Source organism: Salvelinus fontinalis, chromosome 3 (assembly GCF_029448725.1).
Source record: "Salvelinus fontinalis isolate EN_2023a chromosome 3, ASM2944872v1, whole genome shotgun sequence".
Lineage (NCBI taxonomy): Eukaryota > Metazoa > Chordata > Actinopteri > Salmoniformes > Salmonidae > Salvelinus > Salvelinus fontinalis.
Window position 1 is genome coordinate 9,933,670 of NC_074667.1, and position 15,812 is coordinate 9,949,481.

At 41.8% G+C, this 15,812-nt stretch overlaps 13 non-coding genes across 13 annotated transcripts; 8 read left to right on the forward strand and 5 right to left on the reverse strand.

Annotated features, from left to right (window-relative positions):
- Positions 1-3,817: 3,817 nt before the first annotated feature.
- Positions 3,818-3,889, reverse strand: trnaw-cca (transfer RNA tryptophan (anticodon CCA)). Its single transcript has one exon. It is a non-coding gene; the product is annotated as a tRNA-Trp (tRNA).
- A 167-nt stretch (positions 3,890-4,056) lies between these two features.
- On the forward strand, positions 4,057-4,129 carry trnak-uuu (transfer RNA lysine (anticodon UUU)). Its single transcript has one exon. It is a non-coding gene; the product is annotated as a tRNA-Lys (tRNA).
- Positions 4,130-5,327: 1,198 nt separating this feature from the next.
- trnak-uuu (transfer RNA lysine (anticodon UUU)) lies at positions 5,328-5,400 on the forward strand. Its single transcript has one exon. It is a non-coding gene; the product is annotated as a tRNA-Lys (tRNA).
- Positions 5,401-6,598: 1,198 nt separating this feature from the next.
- trnak-uuu (transfer RNA lysine (anticodon UUU)) lies at positions 6,599-6,671 on the forward strand. The gene has a single exon. It is a non-coding gene; the product is annotated as a tRNA-Lys (tRNA).
- Positions 6,672-7,869: 1,198 nt separating this feature from the next.
- trnak-uuu (transfer RNA lysine (anticodon UUU)) lies at positions 7,870-7,942 on the forward strand. The gene has a single exon. It is a non-coding gene; the product is annotated as a tRNA-Lys (tRNA).
- Positions 7,943-8,902: 960 nt separating this feature from the next.
- On the reverse strand, positions 8,903-8,974 carry trnaw-cca (transfer RNA tryptophan (anticodon CCA)). The gene has a single exon. It is a non-coding gene; the product is annotated as a tRNA-Trp (tRNA).
- Positions 8,975-9,141: 167 nt separating this feature from the next.
- Positions 9,142-9,214, forward strand: trnak-uuu (transfer RNA lysine (anticodon UUU)). The gene has a single exon. It is a non-coding gene; the product is annotated as a tRNA-Lys (tRNA).
- A 960-nt stretch (positions 9,215-10,174) lies between these two features.
- On the reverse strand, positions 10,175-10,246 carry trnaw-cca (transfer RNA tryptophan (anticodon CCA)). Its single transcript has one exon. It is a non-coding gene; the product is annotated as a tRNA-Trp (tRNA).
- A 167-nt stretch (positions 10,247-10,413) lies between these two features.
- Positions 10,414-10,486, forward strand: trnak-uuu (transfer RNA lysine (anticodon UUU)). The gene has a single exon. It is a non-coding gene; the product is annotated as a tRNA-Lys (tRNA).
- A 2,230-nt stretch (positions 10,487-12,716) lies between these two features.
- trnar-ccg (transfer RNA arginine (anticodon CCG)) lies at positions 12,717-12,788 on the reverse strand. The gene has a single exon. It is a non-coding gene; the product is annotated as a tRNA-Arg (tRNA).
- A 167-nt stretch (positions 12,789-12,955) lies between these two features.
- trnak-uuu (transfer RNA lysine (anticodon UUU)) lies at positions 12,956-13,028 on the forward strand. Its single transcript has one exon. It is a non-coding gene; the product is annotated as a tRNA-Lys (tRNA).
- A 959-nt stretch (positions 13,029-13,987) lies between these two features.
- trnaw-cca (transfer RNA tryptophan (anticodon CCA)) lies at positions 13,988-14,059 on the reverse strand. The gene has a single exon. It is a non-coding gene; the product is annotated as a tRNA-Trp (tRNA).
- Positions 14,060-14,226: 167 nt separating this feature from the next.
- On the forward strand, positions 14,227-14,299 carry trnak-uuu (transfer RNA lysine (anticodon UUU)). Its single transcript has one exon. It is a non-coding gene; the product is annotated as a tRNA-Lys (tRNA).
- The last annotated feature ends 1,513 nt before the right edge of the window (positions 14,300-15,812 follow it).

A 15,812-nucleotide genomic window follows, 5' to 3' on the forward strand; every position in this document is an offset into this window, starting at 1 on the left:
GAAATAGTCATAATAAAAATTCACAAAAATACAAGTGTTATACATTGGCTTAAAGATGAACTTCTTGTTAATCCAGCCGCTTTGTCAGATTTCAAAAAGGCTTTTCTGCGAAAGCATACCATGCGTTTATCTGAGGACAGCACCCCACTTACAAAAGCATACAAACATATTCCAACCAAGTAGAGGAGTCACAAAAGTCAGAAATAGCGATAAAATGAATCACTTACCTTTGAAGATCTTCATCTGGTTGCAGTGACATTCATTTGAAAACTACCCACATCAAAAAAAGCCCACTTCCTGGATGGATTTTCCTCAGGTTTTTGCCTGCCCTATCAGTTCTGTTATACTCACAGACATAATTTTAACAGTTTTGGAAACTTTAGAGTGTGTTCTATCCAAATCTGCCCATTATATGCATATCCTAGCTTCCGGGCCTGAGTAACAGGCAGTTTACTTGGGGCACGCTTCTCATCCAGACGTCGAAATACTGCCCCCAAGCAATAAGAAGTTAAACTCCCTGTTCGAAGACTGATTTAAGTCTATCAATCACACAGCATCATCTGATTTAGGAATTTGCAGTGCGCCAGGCTTTTGTGAGAGACAATTGTCATGTAAAGTAGCATTGGTCTGTTTGTTTTCGTGTGTGATTAGTACTGTAAAGGCACATTGGTACTAGTGCTGATTCATTGAGTAAAGGCAGAGATTATAAACATAAAAACACTGACCACGACGTGATTTGAACACGCAACCTTCTGATCTAAAGTCAGACGCGCTACCCTTGCGCCACGAAGTCTTGGACAAATTGCATCTTTGGAGGGGATGCCTAGTTCAGATTTCGTTGACTGTATATTTTGGAATGGAGACCTGGTTCTCTGGGGAAATATACCATCTGACAATGCCCCCTCGTCAGCACGTGCCTCTGCCTGGCAGGTTAGGTGTATGAAAACAGGCATTTTCAGAGCCCGGATAGCTCAGTCGGTAGAGCATCAGACTTTTAATCTGAGGGTCCAGGGTTCAAGTCCCTGTTCAAGGTGTGACGTAATTTTCTCCTTCCTTCACTAGGAAGTCTTTCTAAACGCTCATTTTCTATGACTTTCCATGACATGTTCACCTGTGGACAATACACTCCCAGATCCAAAACAGCTTAGCCTGAAGACTTTAGGATTTTTTATCTGAACCTCCAGGTTTAACCTCTCGGCGCAGGTGTTCTACTAGCAACCCACCTCGACAACATCCCGTGAAATTGCAGAGCACCAAATTCAAAACACAGAAATAGTCATAACAAAAATTCACAAAAATACAAGAGTTATACATTGGCTTAAAGATGAACTTCTTGTTAACCTGTCTAGGATCAGCGTGGCGCTAGCGGCACCCCCCCCCCCCCCCCCACTGAAAAACCAGTGCCGCGAAATTCAAAAAAAATATTTTTTTTAAAATATTTAACTTTCACACATTAAAGTCCAATACAGCTAATGAAAGACACAGATCTTGTGAATCCAGTCAACATTTCCGATTTTTAAAATGTTTTACAGGGAAGACACAATATGTAAAGATGTACATCTATTACCTAAAAACACATTAGCATAATCCACCATCTTTTATTTGTCCACCAACACCAGTAGCCATCACCAATTCGGCTAAACTAAGATATTTATAGCCCCTAACCAACAAAAAAACTCATTAGATGACAGTCTGATAACATATTTATGGTATGGGATAGGTTTTGTTAGAAAAAAGTGCATATTTCAGGTAGATGGCATAGTTTACAATTGCACCCACCATCACAAATGGACTAGAATAATTACAATGAGCAACGTGTTTACCTAACTACTAATCATCAAACATTTCGTAAAAATACACAGCATACACGAATCGAAAGACACAGATCCTGTGAATACAGACAATATTTCAGATTTTCTAAGTGTCTTACAGCGAAAACACAATAAATCGTTATATTAGCTTAGCACATAGCAATTAGCAGCCCAGCATTGATTCTAGCCAAAGTGAGCGATAAAAGTCAACATCGCCAAAAGATATTAATTTTTTCACTAACCTTCTCAGAATTCTTCCGATGACACTCCTGTAACATCATATTACACATTCCATATAGAGTTTGATCGCAAATGTTTATATTTAGCCACCAAAATCATGGTTAGACAATGTGAAATGTAGACAAGCTGGTAAAGAAAATGTCCTTGCGCCACTTAGACAGTGATCTACTCTTATACATAAATACTCATAAACGTGACTAAAAAATATAGGGTGGACAGGGATTGATAGACAATTTAATTCTTAATACAATTGCGTTATTACATTTTTTAATTTATCCTTACTTTTCAATACAGTTTGCGCCTAGCGAAGCTACGTCATAAAACATGGCGTTCTAAGCCACTAAAATGTTTCGACAGAAACACGATTTATCATAATAAAAATGTCCTACCTTGAGCTGTTCTTCCATCAGTATCTTGGGCAAAGGATCCTTTCTTGGGAGAAATCGTCTTTTGGTGGAAAGCTGTCCTCTTGCCATGTGGAAATGTCAACTGCGTTCGGGATGAACTGAAAAGCGTGCCCAACTTTTCACATCGTTGCAAAAATAAATGTCCCAAAATCGCACTAAACGGATATAAATTGCTATAAAACGCTTTAAATTAACTACCTTATGATGTTTTTAACTCCTATAACGAGTGAAAAGATGACCGGAGAAATATAACAGGCTAAACTAACGCTTGGAACAGGAGCGGGTCGGTGACCAGCACGCGCGTTACGCACCAAGGAAAGAATGACTAGCTTCAGGGTTTTTTCATTTGTAGGGCCTGTGAACGTGCAATCGACCCCGTTGGAATCGTCATCACGTAAAGGCATCCAGGGGAAGACGTAAGAAGTGTCCGTATAGTCATAGCAACGACAGTGCCCTTTTAACTGCCTTCAGAAGAGTGGCCAACATTTCTCAAATCTGACTCCATGTCAGGGAAATTGCTGTAGAATGGGCTCTGTTCCACTTAGAGACAAAATTTCAACTCCTATAGAAACTATAGACTGTTTTCTATCCAATAATAATAATAATATGCATATTGTACGATCAAGGATTTTGTGGGAAGCCGTTTAAAAAATTAGCCACATTAGCATAAATAGTCTAAACAGCGCCCCCATCCCCAACAGGTTAATCCAGCCGCTTTGTCAGATTTCAAAAAGGCATTTCTGCGAAAGCACACCATGCGTTTATCTGAGGACAGCACCCCACTTACAAAAGCATACAAACATATTCCAACCAAGTAGAGGAGTCACAAAAGTCAGAAATAGCGATAAAATGAATCACTTACCTTTGAAGATCTTCATCTGGTTGCAGTGACATTCATTTGAAAACTACCCACATCAAAAAAAGCCCACTTCCTGGATGGATTTTCCTCAGGTTTTTGCCTGCACTATCAGTTCTGTTATACTCACAGACATAATTTTAACAGTTTTGGAAACTTTAGAGTGTGTTCTATCCAAATCTGCCCATTATATGCATATCCTTACTTCCGGGCCTGAGTAAAAGGCAGTTTACTTGGGGCACGCTTCTCATCCAGACGTCGAAATACTGCCCCCAAGCAATAAGAAGTTAAACTCCCTGTTCGAAGACTGATTTAAGTCTATCAATCACACAGCATCATCTGATTTAGGAATTTGCAGTGCGCCAGGCTTTTGTGAGAGACAATTGTCATGTAAAGTAGCATTGGTTTGTTTGTTTTCGTGTGTGATTAGTACTGTAAAGGCACATTGGTACTAGTGCTGATTCATTGAGTAAAGAAGGCAGAGATTATAAACATAAAAACACTGACCACGACGTGATTTGAACACGCAACCTTCTGATCTGGAGTCAGACGCGCTACCGTTGCGCCACGAAGTCTTGGACGAATTGCGTCGTTGGAGGGGATGCCTAGTTCAGATTTCGTTGACTGTATATTTTGGAATGGAGACCTGGTTCTCTGGGGAAATATACCATCTGACAATGCCCCCTCGTCAGCACGTGCCTCTGCCTGGCAGGTTAGGTGTATGAAAATAGGCATTTGCAGAGCCCGCATAGCTCAGCCGGTAGAGCATCAGACTTTTAATCTGAGGGTCCAGGGTTCAAGTCCCTGTTCGGGCGTGATGTAATTTTCTCCTTCCTTCACCAGGAAGTCTTTCTAAACGCTCATTTTCTATGACTTTCCATGACATGTTCACCTGTGGACAATACACTCCCAGATCCAAAACAGCTTAGTCTGAAGACTTTAGGATTCTTTTTTTGAACCTCCAGGTTTAACCTCTCGGCGCAGGTGTTCTACTAGCAACCCACCTCGACAACATCCCGTGAAATTGCACAGCACCAAATTCAAAACACAGAAATAGTCATAATAAAAATTCACAAAAATACAAGTGTTATACATTGGCTTAAAGATGAACTTCTTGTTAATCCAGCCGCTTTGTCAGATTTCAAAAAGGCATTTCTGCGAAAGCATACCATGCGTTTATCTGAGGACAGCACCCCACTTACAAAAGCATACAAACATATTCCAACCAAGTAGAGGAGTCACAAAAGTCAGAAATAGCGATAAAATGAATCACTTACCTTTGAAGATCTTCATCTGGTTGCAGTGACATTCATTTGAAAACTACCCACATCAAAAAAAGCCCACTTCCTGGATGGATTTTCCTCAGGTTTTTGCCTGCCCTATCAGTTCTGTTATACTCACAGACACAATTTTAACAGTTTTGGAAACTTTAGAGTGTGTTCTATCCAAATCTGCCCATTATATGCATATCCTAGCTTCCGGGCCTGAGTAACAGGCAGTTTACTTGGGGCACGCTTCTCATCCAGATGTCGAAATACTGCCCCCAAGCAATAAGAAGTTAAACTCCCTGTTCGAAGACTGATTTAAGTCTATCAATCACACAGCATCATCTGATTTAGGAATTTGCAGTGCGCCAGGCTTTTGTGAGAGACAATTGTCATGTAAAGTAGCATTAGTTTGTTTGTTTTCGTGTGTGATTAGTACTGTAAAGGCACATTGGTACTAGTGCTGATTCATTGAGTAAAGAAGGCAGAGATTATAAACATAAAAACACTGACCACGACGTGATTTGAACATGCAACCTTCTGATCTGGAGTCAGACGCGCTACCGTTGCACCACGAAGTCTTGGACAAATTGCATCTTTGGAGGGGATGCCTAGTTCAGATTTCGTTGACTGTATATTTTGGAATGGAGACCTGGTTCTCTGGGGAAATATACCATCTGACAATGCCCCCTCGTCAGCACGTGCCTCTGCCTGGCAGGTTAGGTGTATGAAAATAGGCATTTGCAGAGCCCGGATAGCTCAGTCGGTAGAGCATCAGACTTTTAATCTGAGGGTCCAGGGTTCAAGTCCCTGTTCGGGCGTGATGTAATTTTCTCCTTCCTTCACTAGGAAGTCTTTCTAAACGCTCATTTTCTATGACTTTGCATGACATGTTCACCTGTGGACAATACACTCCCAGATCCAAAATAGCTTAGTCTGAAGACTTTAGGATTTTTTATCTGAACCTCCAGGTTTAACCTCTCGGCGCAGGTGTTCTACTAGCAACCCACCTCGACAACATCCCGTGAAATTGCAGAGCACCAAATTCAAAACACAGAAATAGTCATAATAAAAATTCACAAAAATACAAGTGTTATACATTGGCTTAAAGATGAACTTCTTGTTAATCCAGCCGCTTTGTCAGATTTCAAAAAGGCATTTCTGCGAAAGCATACCATGCGTTTATCTGAGGACAGCACCCCACTTACAAAAGCATACAAACATATTCCAACCAAGTAGAGGAGTCACAAAAGTCAGAAATAGCGATAAAATGAATCACTTACCTTTGAAGATCTTCATCTGGTTGCAGTGACATTCATTTGAAAACTACCCACATCAAAAAAAGCCCACTTCCTGGATGGATTTTCCTCAGGTTTTTGCCTGCCCTATCAGTTCTGTTATACTCACAGACACAATTTTAACAGTTTTGGAAACTTTAGAGTGTGTTCTATCCAAATCTGCCCATTATATGCATATCCTAGCTTCCGGGCCTGAGTAAAAGGCAGTTTACTTGGAGCACGCTTCTCATCCAGACGTCGAAATACTGCCCCCAAGCAATAAGAAGTTAAACTCCCTGTTCGAAGACTGATTTAAGTCTATCAATCACACAGCATCATCTGATTTAGGAATTTGCAGTGTGCCAGGCTTTTGTGAGAGACAATTGTCATGTAAAGTAGCATTGGTTTGTTTGTTTTCGTGTGTGATTAGTACTGTAAAGGCACATTGGTACTAGTGCTGATTCATTGAGTAAAGAAGGCAGAGATTATAAACATAAAAACACTGACCACGACGTGATTTGAATACGCAACCTTCTGATCTGGAGTCAGACGCGCTACCGTTGCGCCACGAAGTCTTGGACAAATTGCATCTTTGGAGGGGATGCCTAGTTCAGATTTCGTTGACTGTATATTTTGGAATGGACACCTGGTTCTCTGGGGAAATATACCATCTGACAATACCCCCTCGTCAGCACGTGCCTCTGCCTGGCAGGTTAGGTGTATGAAAATAGGCATTTTCAGAGCCCGGATAGCTCAGTCGGTAGAGCATCAGACTTTTAATCTGAGGGTCCAGGGTTCAAGTCCCTGTTCGGGCGTGAAGTAATGTTCTCCTTCCTTCACTAAGAAGTCTTTCTAAACGCTCGTTTTCTATGACTTTCCATGACATGTTCACCTGTGGACAATACACTCCCAGAGCCAAAACAGCTTAGTCTGAAGACTTTAGGATTTTTAATCTGAACCTCCAGGTTTAACTTCTCGGCGCAAGTGTTCTACTAGCAACCCACCTCGACAACATCCCGTGAAATTGCAGAGCACCAAATTCAAAACACAGAAATAGTCATAATAAAAATTCACAAAAATACAAGTGTTATACATTGGCTTAAAGATGAACTTCTTGTTAATCCAGCCGCTTTGTCAGATTTCAAAAAGGCATTTCTGCGAAAGCATACCATGCGTTTATCTGAGGACAGCACCCCACTTACAAAAGCATACAAACATATTCCAACCAAGTAGAGGAGTCACAAAAGTCAGAAATAGCGATAAAATGAATCACTTACCTTTGAAGATCTTCATCTGGTTGCAGTGACATTCATTTGAAAACTACCCACATCAAAAAAAGCCCACTTCCTGGATGGATTTTCCTCAGGTTTTTGCCTGCCCTATCAGTTCTGTTATACTCACAGACATAATTTTAACAGTTTTGGAAACTTTAGAGTGTGTTCTATCCAAATCTGCCCATTATATGCATATCCTAGCTTCCGGGCCTGAGTAAAAGGCAGTTTACTTGGGGCACGCTTCTCATCCAGACGTCGAAATACTGCCCCCAAGCAATAAGAAGTTAAACTCCCTGTTCGAAGACTGATTTAAGTCTATCAATCACACAGCATCATCTGATTTAGGAATTTGCAGTGCGCCAGGCTTTTGTGAGAGACAATTGTCATGTAAAGTAGCATTGGTTTGTTTGTTTTCGTGTGTGATTAGTACTGTAAAGGCACATTGGTACTAGTGCTGATTCATTGAGTAAAGAAGGCAGAGATTATAAACATAAAAACACTGACCACGACGTGATTTGAATACGCAACCTTCTGATCTGGAGTCAGACGCGCTACCGTTGCGCCACGAAGTCTTGGACAAATTGCATCTTTGGAGGGGATGCCTAGTTCAGATTTCGTTGACTGTATAATTTGGAATGGAGACCTGGTTCTCTGGGGAAATATACCATCTGACAATGCCCCCTCGTCAGCACGTGCCTCTGCCTGGCAGGTTAGGTGTATGAAAATAGGCATTTGCAGAGCCCGGATAGCTCAGTCGGTAGAGCATCAGACTTTTAATCTGAGGGTCCAGGGTTCAAGTCCCTGTTCGGGCGTGACGTAATTTTCTCCTTCCTTCACTAGGAAGTCTTTCTAAACGCTCATTTTCTATGACTTTCCATGACATGTTCACCTGTGGACAATACACTCCCAGATCCAAAACAGCTTAGTCTGAAGACTTTAGGATTTTTTTTTTTTAACCTCCAGGTTTAACCTCTCGGCGCAGGTGTTCTACTAGCAACCCACCTCAACAACATCCCGTGAAATTGCAGAGCACCAAATTCAAAACACAGAAATAGTCATAATAAAAATTCACAAAAATACAAGTGTTATACATTGGCTTAAAGATGAACTTCTTGTTAATCCAGCCGCTTTGTCAGATTTCAAAAAGGCATTTCTGCGAAAGCATACCATGCGTTTATCTGAGGACAGCACCCCACTTACAAAAGCATTCAAACATATTCCAACCAAGTAGAGGAGTCACAAAAGTCAGAAATAGCGATAAAATGAATCACTTACCTTTGAAGATCTTCATCTGGTTGCAGTGACATTCATTTGAAAACTACCCACATCAAAAAAAGCCCACTTCCTGGATGGATTTTCCTCAGGTTTTTGCCTGCCCTATCAGTTCTGTTATACTCACAGACATAATTTTAACAGTTTTGGAAACTTTAGAGTGTGTTCTATCCAAATCTGCCCATTATATGCATATCCTATTTTCCGGGCCTGAGTTACAGGCAGTTTACTTGGGGCACGCTTCTCATCCAGACGTCGAAATACTGCCCCCAAGCAATAAGAAGTTAAACTCCCTGTTCGAAGACTGATTTAAGTCTATCAATCACACAGCATCATCTGATTTAGGAATTTGCAGTGTGCCAGGCTTTTGTGAGAGACAATTGTCATGTAAAGTAGCATTGGTTTGTTTGTTTTCGTGTGTGATTAGTACTGTAAAGGCACATTGGTACTAGTGCTGATTCATTGAGTAAAAAAGGCAGAGATTATAAACATAAAAACACTGACCACGACGTGATTTGAACACGCAACCTTCTGATCTGGAGTCAGACACGCTACCGTTGCGCCACGAAGTCTTGGACAAATTGCAACTTTGGAGGGGATGCCTAGTTCAGATTTCGTTGACTGTATATTTTGGAATGGAGACCTGGTTCTCTGGGGAAATATACCATCTGACAATGCCCCCTCGTCAGCACGTGCCTCTGCCTGGCAGGTTAGGTGTATGAAAATAGGCATTTGCAGAGCCTGGATAGCTCAGTCGGTAGAGCATCAGCCTTTTAATCTGAGGGTCCAGGGTTCAAGTCCCTGTTCGGGCGTGACGTAATTTTCTCCTTCCTTCACTAGGAAGTCTTTCTAAACGCTCATTTTCTATGACTTTCCATGACATGTTCACCTGTGGACAATACACTCCCAGATCCAAAACAGCTTAGTCTGAAGACTTTAGGATTTTTTTTTTTTAACCTCCAGGTTTAACCTCTCGGCGCAGGTGTTCTACTAGCAACCCACCTCAACAACATCCCGTGAAATTGCAGAGCACCAAATTCAAAACACAGAAATAGTCATAATAAAAATTCACAAAAATACAAGTGTTATACATTGGCTTAAAGATGAACTTCTTGTTAATCCAGCCGCTTTGTCAGATTTCAAAAAGGCATTTCTGCGAAAGCATACCATGCGTTTATCTGAGGACAGCACCCCACTTACAAAAGCATTCAAACATATTCCAACCAAGTAGAGGAGTCACAAAAGTCAGAAATAGCGATAAAATGAATCACTTACCTTTGAAGATCTTCATCTGGTTGCAGTGACATTCATTTGAAAACTACCCACATCAAAAAAAGCCCACTTCCTGGATGGATTTTCCTCAGGTTTTTGCCTGCCCTATCAGTTCTGTTATACTCACAGACATAATTTTAACAGTTTTGGAAACTTTAGAGTGTGTTCTATCCAAATCTGCCCATTATATGCATATCCTATTTTCCGGGCCTGAGTTACAGGCAGTTTACTTGGGGCACGCTTCTCATCCAGACGTCGAAATACTGCCCCCAAGCAATAAGAAGTTAAACTCCCTGTTCGAAGACTGATTTAAGTCTATCAATCACACAGCATCATCTGATTTAGGAATTTGCAGTGTGCCAGGCTTTTGTGAGAGACAATTGTCATGTAAAGTAGCATTGGTTTGTTTGTTTTCGTGTGTGATTAGTACTGTAAAGGCACATTGGTACTAGTGCTGATTCATTGAGTAAAAAAGGCAGAGATTATAAACATAAAAACACTGACCACGACGTGATTTGAACACGCAACCTTCTGATCTGGAGTCAGACACGCTACCGTTGCGCCACGAAGTCTTGGACAAATTGCAACTTTGGAGGGGATGCCTAGTTCAGATTTCGTTGACTGTATATTTTGGAATGGAGACCTGGTTCTCTGGGGAAATATACCATCTGACAATGCCCCCTCGTCAGCACGTGCCTCTGCCTGGCAGGTTAGGTGTATGAAAATAGGCATTTGCAGAGCCTGGATAGCTCAGTCGGTAGAGCATCAGCCTTTTAATCTGAGGGTCCAGGGTTCAAGTCCCTGTTCGGGCGTGACGTAATTTTCTCCTACCTTCACTAGGAAGTCTTTCTAAACGCTCATTTTCTATGACTTTCCATGACATGTTCACCTGTGGACAATACACTCCCAGATCCAAAACAGCTTAGTCTGAAGACTTTAGGATTTTTTATCTGAACCTCCAGGTTTAACCTCTCGGCGCAGGTGTTCTACTAGCAACACACCTCGACAACATCCCGTGAAATTGCAGAGCACCAAATTCAAAACACAGAAATAGTCATAATAAAAATTCACAAAAATACAAGAGTTATACATTGGCTTAAAGATGAACTTCTTGTTAATCCAGCCGCTTTGTCAGATTTCAAAAAGGCATTTCTGCGAAAGCATACCATAGGTTTATCTGAGGACAGCACCCCACTTACAAAAGCATACAAACATATTCCAACCAAGTAGAGGAGTCACAAAAGTCAGAAATAGCGATAAAATGAATCACTTACCTTTGAAGATCTTCATCTGGTTGCAGTGACATTCATTTGAAAACTACCCACATCAAAAAAAGCCCACTTCCTGGATGGATTTTCCTCAGGTTTTTGCCTGCCCTATCAGTTCTGTTATACTCACAGACATAATTTTAACAGTTTTGGAAACTTTAGAGTGTGTTCTATCCAAATCTGCCCATTATATGCATATCCTTACTTCCGGGCCTGAGTAAAAGGCAGTTTACTTGGGGCACGCTTCTCATCCAGACGTCGAAATACTGCCCCCAAGCAATAAGAAGTTAAACTCCCTGTTCGAAGACTGATTTAAGTCTATCAATCACACAGCATCATCTGATTTAGGAATTTGCAGTGTGCCAGGCTTTTGTGAGAGACAATTGTCATGTAAAGTAGCATTGGTTTGTTTGTTTTCGTGTGTGATTAGTACTGTAAAGGCACATTGGTACTAGTGCTGATTCATTGAGTAAAGAAGGCAGAGATTATAAACATAAAAACACTGACCACGACGTGATTTGAATACGCAACCTTCTGATCTGGAGTCAGACGCGCTACCGTTGCGCCACGAAGTCTTGGACAAATTGCATCTTTGGAGGGGATGCCTAGTTCAGATTTCGTTGACTGTATAATTTGGAATGGAGACCTGGTTCTCTGGGGAAATATACCATCTGACAATGCCCCCTCGTCAGCACGTGCCTCTGCCTGGTAGGTTAGGTGTATGAAAATAGGCGTTTGCAGAGCCCGGATAGCTCAATCGGTAGAGCATCAGACTTTTAATCTGAGGGTCCAGGGTTCAAGTCCCTGTTCGGTCGTGACATAATGTTCTCCTTCCTTCACTAGGACGTCTTTCTAAACGCTCATTTTCTATGACTTTGCATGACATGTTCACCTGTGGACAATACACTCCCAGAGCCAAAACAGCTTCGTCTGAAGACTTTAGGATTTTTAATCTGAACCTCCAGGTTTAACCTCTCGGCGCAGGTGTTCTACTAGCAACCCACCTCGACAACATCCCGTGAAATTGCAGAGCACCAAATTCAAAACACAGAAATAGTCATAATAAAAATTCACAAAAATACAAGTGTTATACATTGGCTTAAAGATGAACTTCTTGTTAATCCAGCCGCTTTGTCAGATTTCAAAAAGGCTTTTCTGCGAAAGCATACCATGCGTTTATCTGAGGACAGCACCCCACTTACAAAAGCATACAAACATATTCCAACCAAGTAGAGGAGTCACGAAAGTCAGAAATAGCGATAAAATGAATCACTTACCTTTGAAGATCTTCATCTGGTTGCAGTCACATTCATTTGAAAACTACCCACATCAAAAAAAGCCCACTTCCTGGATGGATTTTCCTCAGGTTTTTGCCTGCCCTATCAGTTCTGTTATACTCACAGACATAATTTTAACAGTTTTGGAAACTTTAGAGTGTGTTCTATCCAAATCTGCCCATTATATGCATATCCTTACTTCCGGGCCTGAGTAAAAGGCAGTTTACTTGGGGCACGCTTCTCATCCAGACGTCGAAATACTGTCCCCAAGCAATAAGAAGTTAAACTCCCTGTTCGAAGACTGATTTAAGTCTATCAATCACACAGCATCATCTGATTTAGGAATTTGCAGTGTGCCAGGCTTTTGTGAGAGACAATTGTCATGTAAAGTAGCATTGGTTTGTTTGTTTTCGTGTGTGGTTATTACTGTAAAGGCACATTGGTACTAGTGCTGATTCATTGAGTAAAGAAGGCAGAGATTATAAACATAAAAACACTGACCACGACGTGATTTGAATACGCATCCTTCTGAATCGGAGTCAGACGCGCTACCGTTGCGCCACGAAGTCTTGGACAAATTTCATCTTTGGAGGGGATGCCTAGTTCAGATTTCGTTGACTGTATAATTTGGAATGGAGACCTGGTTCTCTGGGGAAATATACCATCTGACAATGCCCCCTCGTCAGCACGTGCCTCTGCCTGGTAGGTTAGGTGTATGAAAATAGGCATTTGCAGAGCCCGGATAGCTCAGTCGGTAGAGCATCAGACTTTTAATCTGAGGGTCCAGGGTTCAAGTCCCTGTTCGGGCGTGACGTAATGTTCTCCTTCCATCACTAGGTAGTCTTTCTAAACGCTCATTTTCTATGACTTTGCATGACATGTTCACCTGTGGACAATACACTCCCAGAGCCAAAACAGCTTAGTCTGAAGACTTTAGGATTTTTAATCTGAACCTCCAGGTTTAACCTCTCGGCGCAGGTGTTCTACTAGCAACCCACCTCGACAACATCCCGTGAAATTGCAGAGCACCAAATTCAAAACACAGAAATAGTCATAATAAAAATTCACAAAAATACAAGTGTTATACATTGGCTTAAAGATGAACTTCTTGTTAATCCAGCCGCTTTGTCAGATTTCAAAAAGGCTTTTCTGCGAAAGCATACCATGCGTTTATCTGAGGACAGCACCCCACTTACAAAAGCATACAAACATATTCCAACCAAGTAGAGGAGTCACGAAAGTCAGAAATAGCGATAAAATGAATCACTTACCTTTGAAGATCTTCATCTGGTTGCAGTCACATTCATTTGAAAACTACCCACATCAAAAAAAGCCCACTTCCTGGATGGATTTTCCTCAGATTTTTGCCTGCCCTATCAGTTCTGTTATACTCACAGACATAATTTTAACAGTTTTGGAAACTTTAGAGTGTGTTCTATCCAAATCTGCCCATTATATGCATATCCTTACTTCCGGGCCTGAGTAAAAGGCAGTTTACTTGGGGCACGCTTCTCATCCAGACGTCGAAATACTGCCCCCAAGCAATAAGAAGTTAAACTCCCTGTTCGAAGACTGATTTAAGTCTATCAATCACACAGCATCATCTGATTTAGGAATTTGCAGTGTGCCAGGCTTTTGTGAGAGACAATTGTCATGTAAAGTAGCATTGGTTTGTTTGTTTTCGTGTGTGATTAGTACTGTAAAGGCACATTGGTACTAGTGCTGATTCATTGAGTAAAGAAGGCAGAGATTATAAACATAAAAACACTGACCACGACGTGATTTGAACACGCAACCTTCTGATCTGGAGTCAGACGCGCTACCGTTGCGCCACGAAGTCTTGGACAAATTGCATCTTTGGAGGGGATGCCTAGTTCAGATTTCGTTGACTGTATATTTTGGAATGGAGACCTGGTTCTCTGGGGAAATATACCATCTGACAATGCCCCCTCGTCAGCACGTGCCTCTGCCTGGCAGGTTAGGTGTATGAAAATAGGCATTTGCAGAGCCCGGATAGCTCAGTCGGTAGAGCATCAGACTTTTAATCTGAGGGTCCAGGGTTCAAGTCCCTGTTCGGGCGTGACGTAATTTTCTCCTTCCTTCACTAGGAAGTCTTTCTAAACGCTCATTTTCTATGACTTTGCATGACATGTTCACCTGTGGACAATACACTCCCAGATCCAAAACAGCTTAGTCTGAAGACTTTAGGATTTTTTATCTGAACCTCCAGGTTTAACCTCTCGGCGCAGGTGTTCTACTAGCAACCCACCTCGACAACATCCGGTGAAATTGCAGAGCACAAAATTCAAAACACAGAAATAGTCATAATAAAAATTCACAAAAATACAAGTGTTATACATTGGCTTAAAGATGAACTTCTTGTTAATCCAGCCGCTTTGTCAGATTTCAAAAAGGCATTTCTGCGAAAGCATACCATGCGTTTATCTGAGGACAGCACCCCACTTACAAAATCAATCAATTTCAATCAATTTTTATTTTATATAGCCCTTCGTACATCAGATAATATCTCGAAGTGCTGTACAGAAACCCAGCCTAAAACCCCAAACAGCTAGAATGCAGGTGTAGAAGCACGGTGGCTAGGAAAAACTCCCTAGAAAGGCCAAAACCTAGGAAGAAACCTAGAGAGGAACCAGGCTATGAGGGGTGGCCAGTCCTCTTCTGGCTGTGCCGGGTGGAGATTATAACAGAACTATGCCAAGATGTTCAAAAATGTTCATAAGTGACAAGCATGGTCAAATAAAAATCATGAATAATTTTCAGTTGGCTTTTCATAGCTGATCATTAAGAGTTGAAAAACAACAGGTCTGGGACAGGTGGCGGTTCCATAACCGCAGGCAGAACAGCTGAAACTGGAATAGCAGCAAGGCCAGGCGGACTGGGGACAGCAAGGAGTCACCAAGGCCGGAAGTCCAGACGAATGGTCCTAGGGCTCAGGTCCTCCGAGAGAAAGAGAGAAGGAGAAAATTAGAGAGAGCCAAGATTTTCAAAATGTTCATAAATGACAAGCATGGTCAAATAATAATCAGGAATAAATCTCAGTTGGCTTTTCATAGCCGATCATTAAGAGTTGAAAACAGCAGGTCTGGGACAGGTAGGGGTTTCGTAACCGCAGGCAGAAACAGTTGAAACTGGAATAGCAGCAAGGCCGGGCGGACTGGGGACAGCAAGGTGTCAGCATGCCCGGTAGTCCTGACGTATGGTCCTAGGGCTCAGGTTCTCAGAGAGAAAGAGAGAACGAGAGAATTAGAGAGAGCATACTTAAATTCACACAGGACACTGGATAAGACAGGAGAAGTACTCCAGGTATAACCAACTGACCCTAGCCCCCCGACACATAAACTACTGCAGCATAAATACTGGAGGCTGAGACAGGAGCGGTCAGGAGACACTGTGGCCCCATCCGAAGAAACCCCCGGACAGGGCCAAACAGGAAGGATATAACCCCACCCACTCTGCCAAAGCACAGCCCCCACACCACTAGAGGGAAAGCACAAAAGCATACAAACATATTCCAACCAAGTAGAGGAGTCACGAAAGTCAGAAATAGCGATAAAATGAATCACTTACCTTTG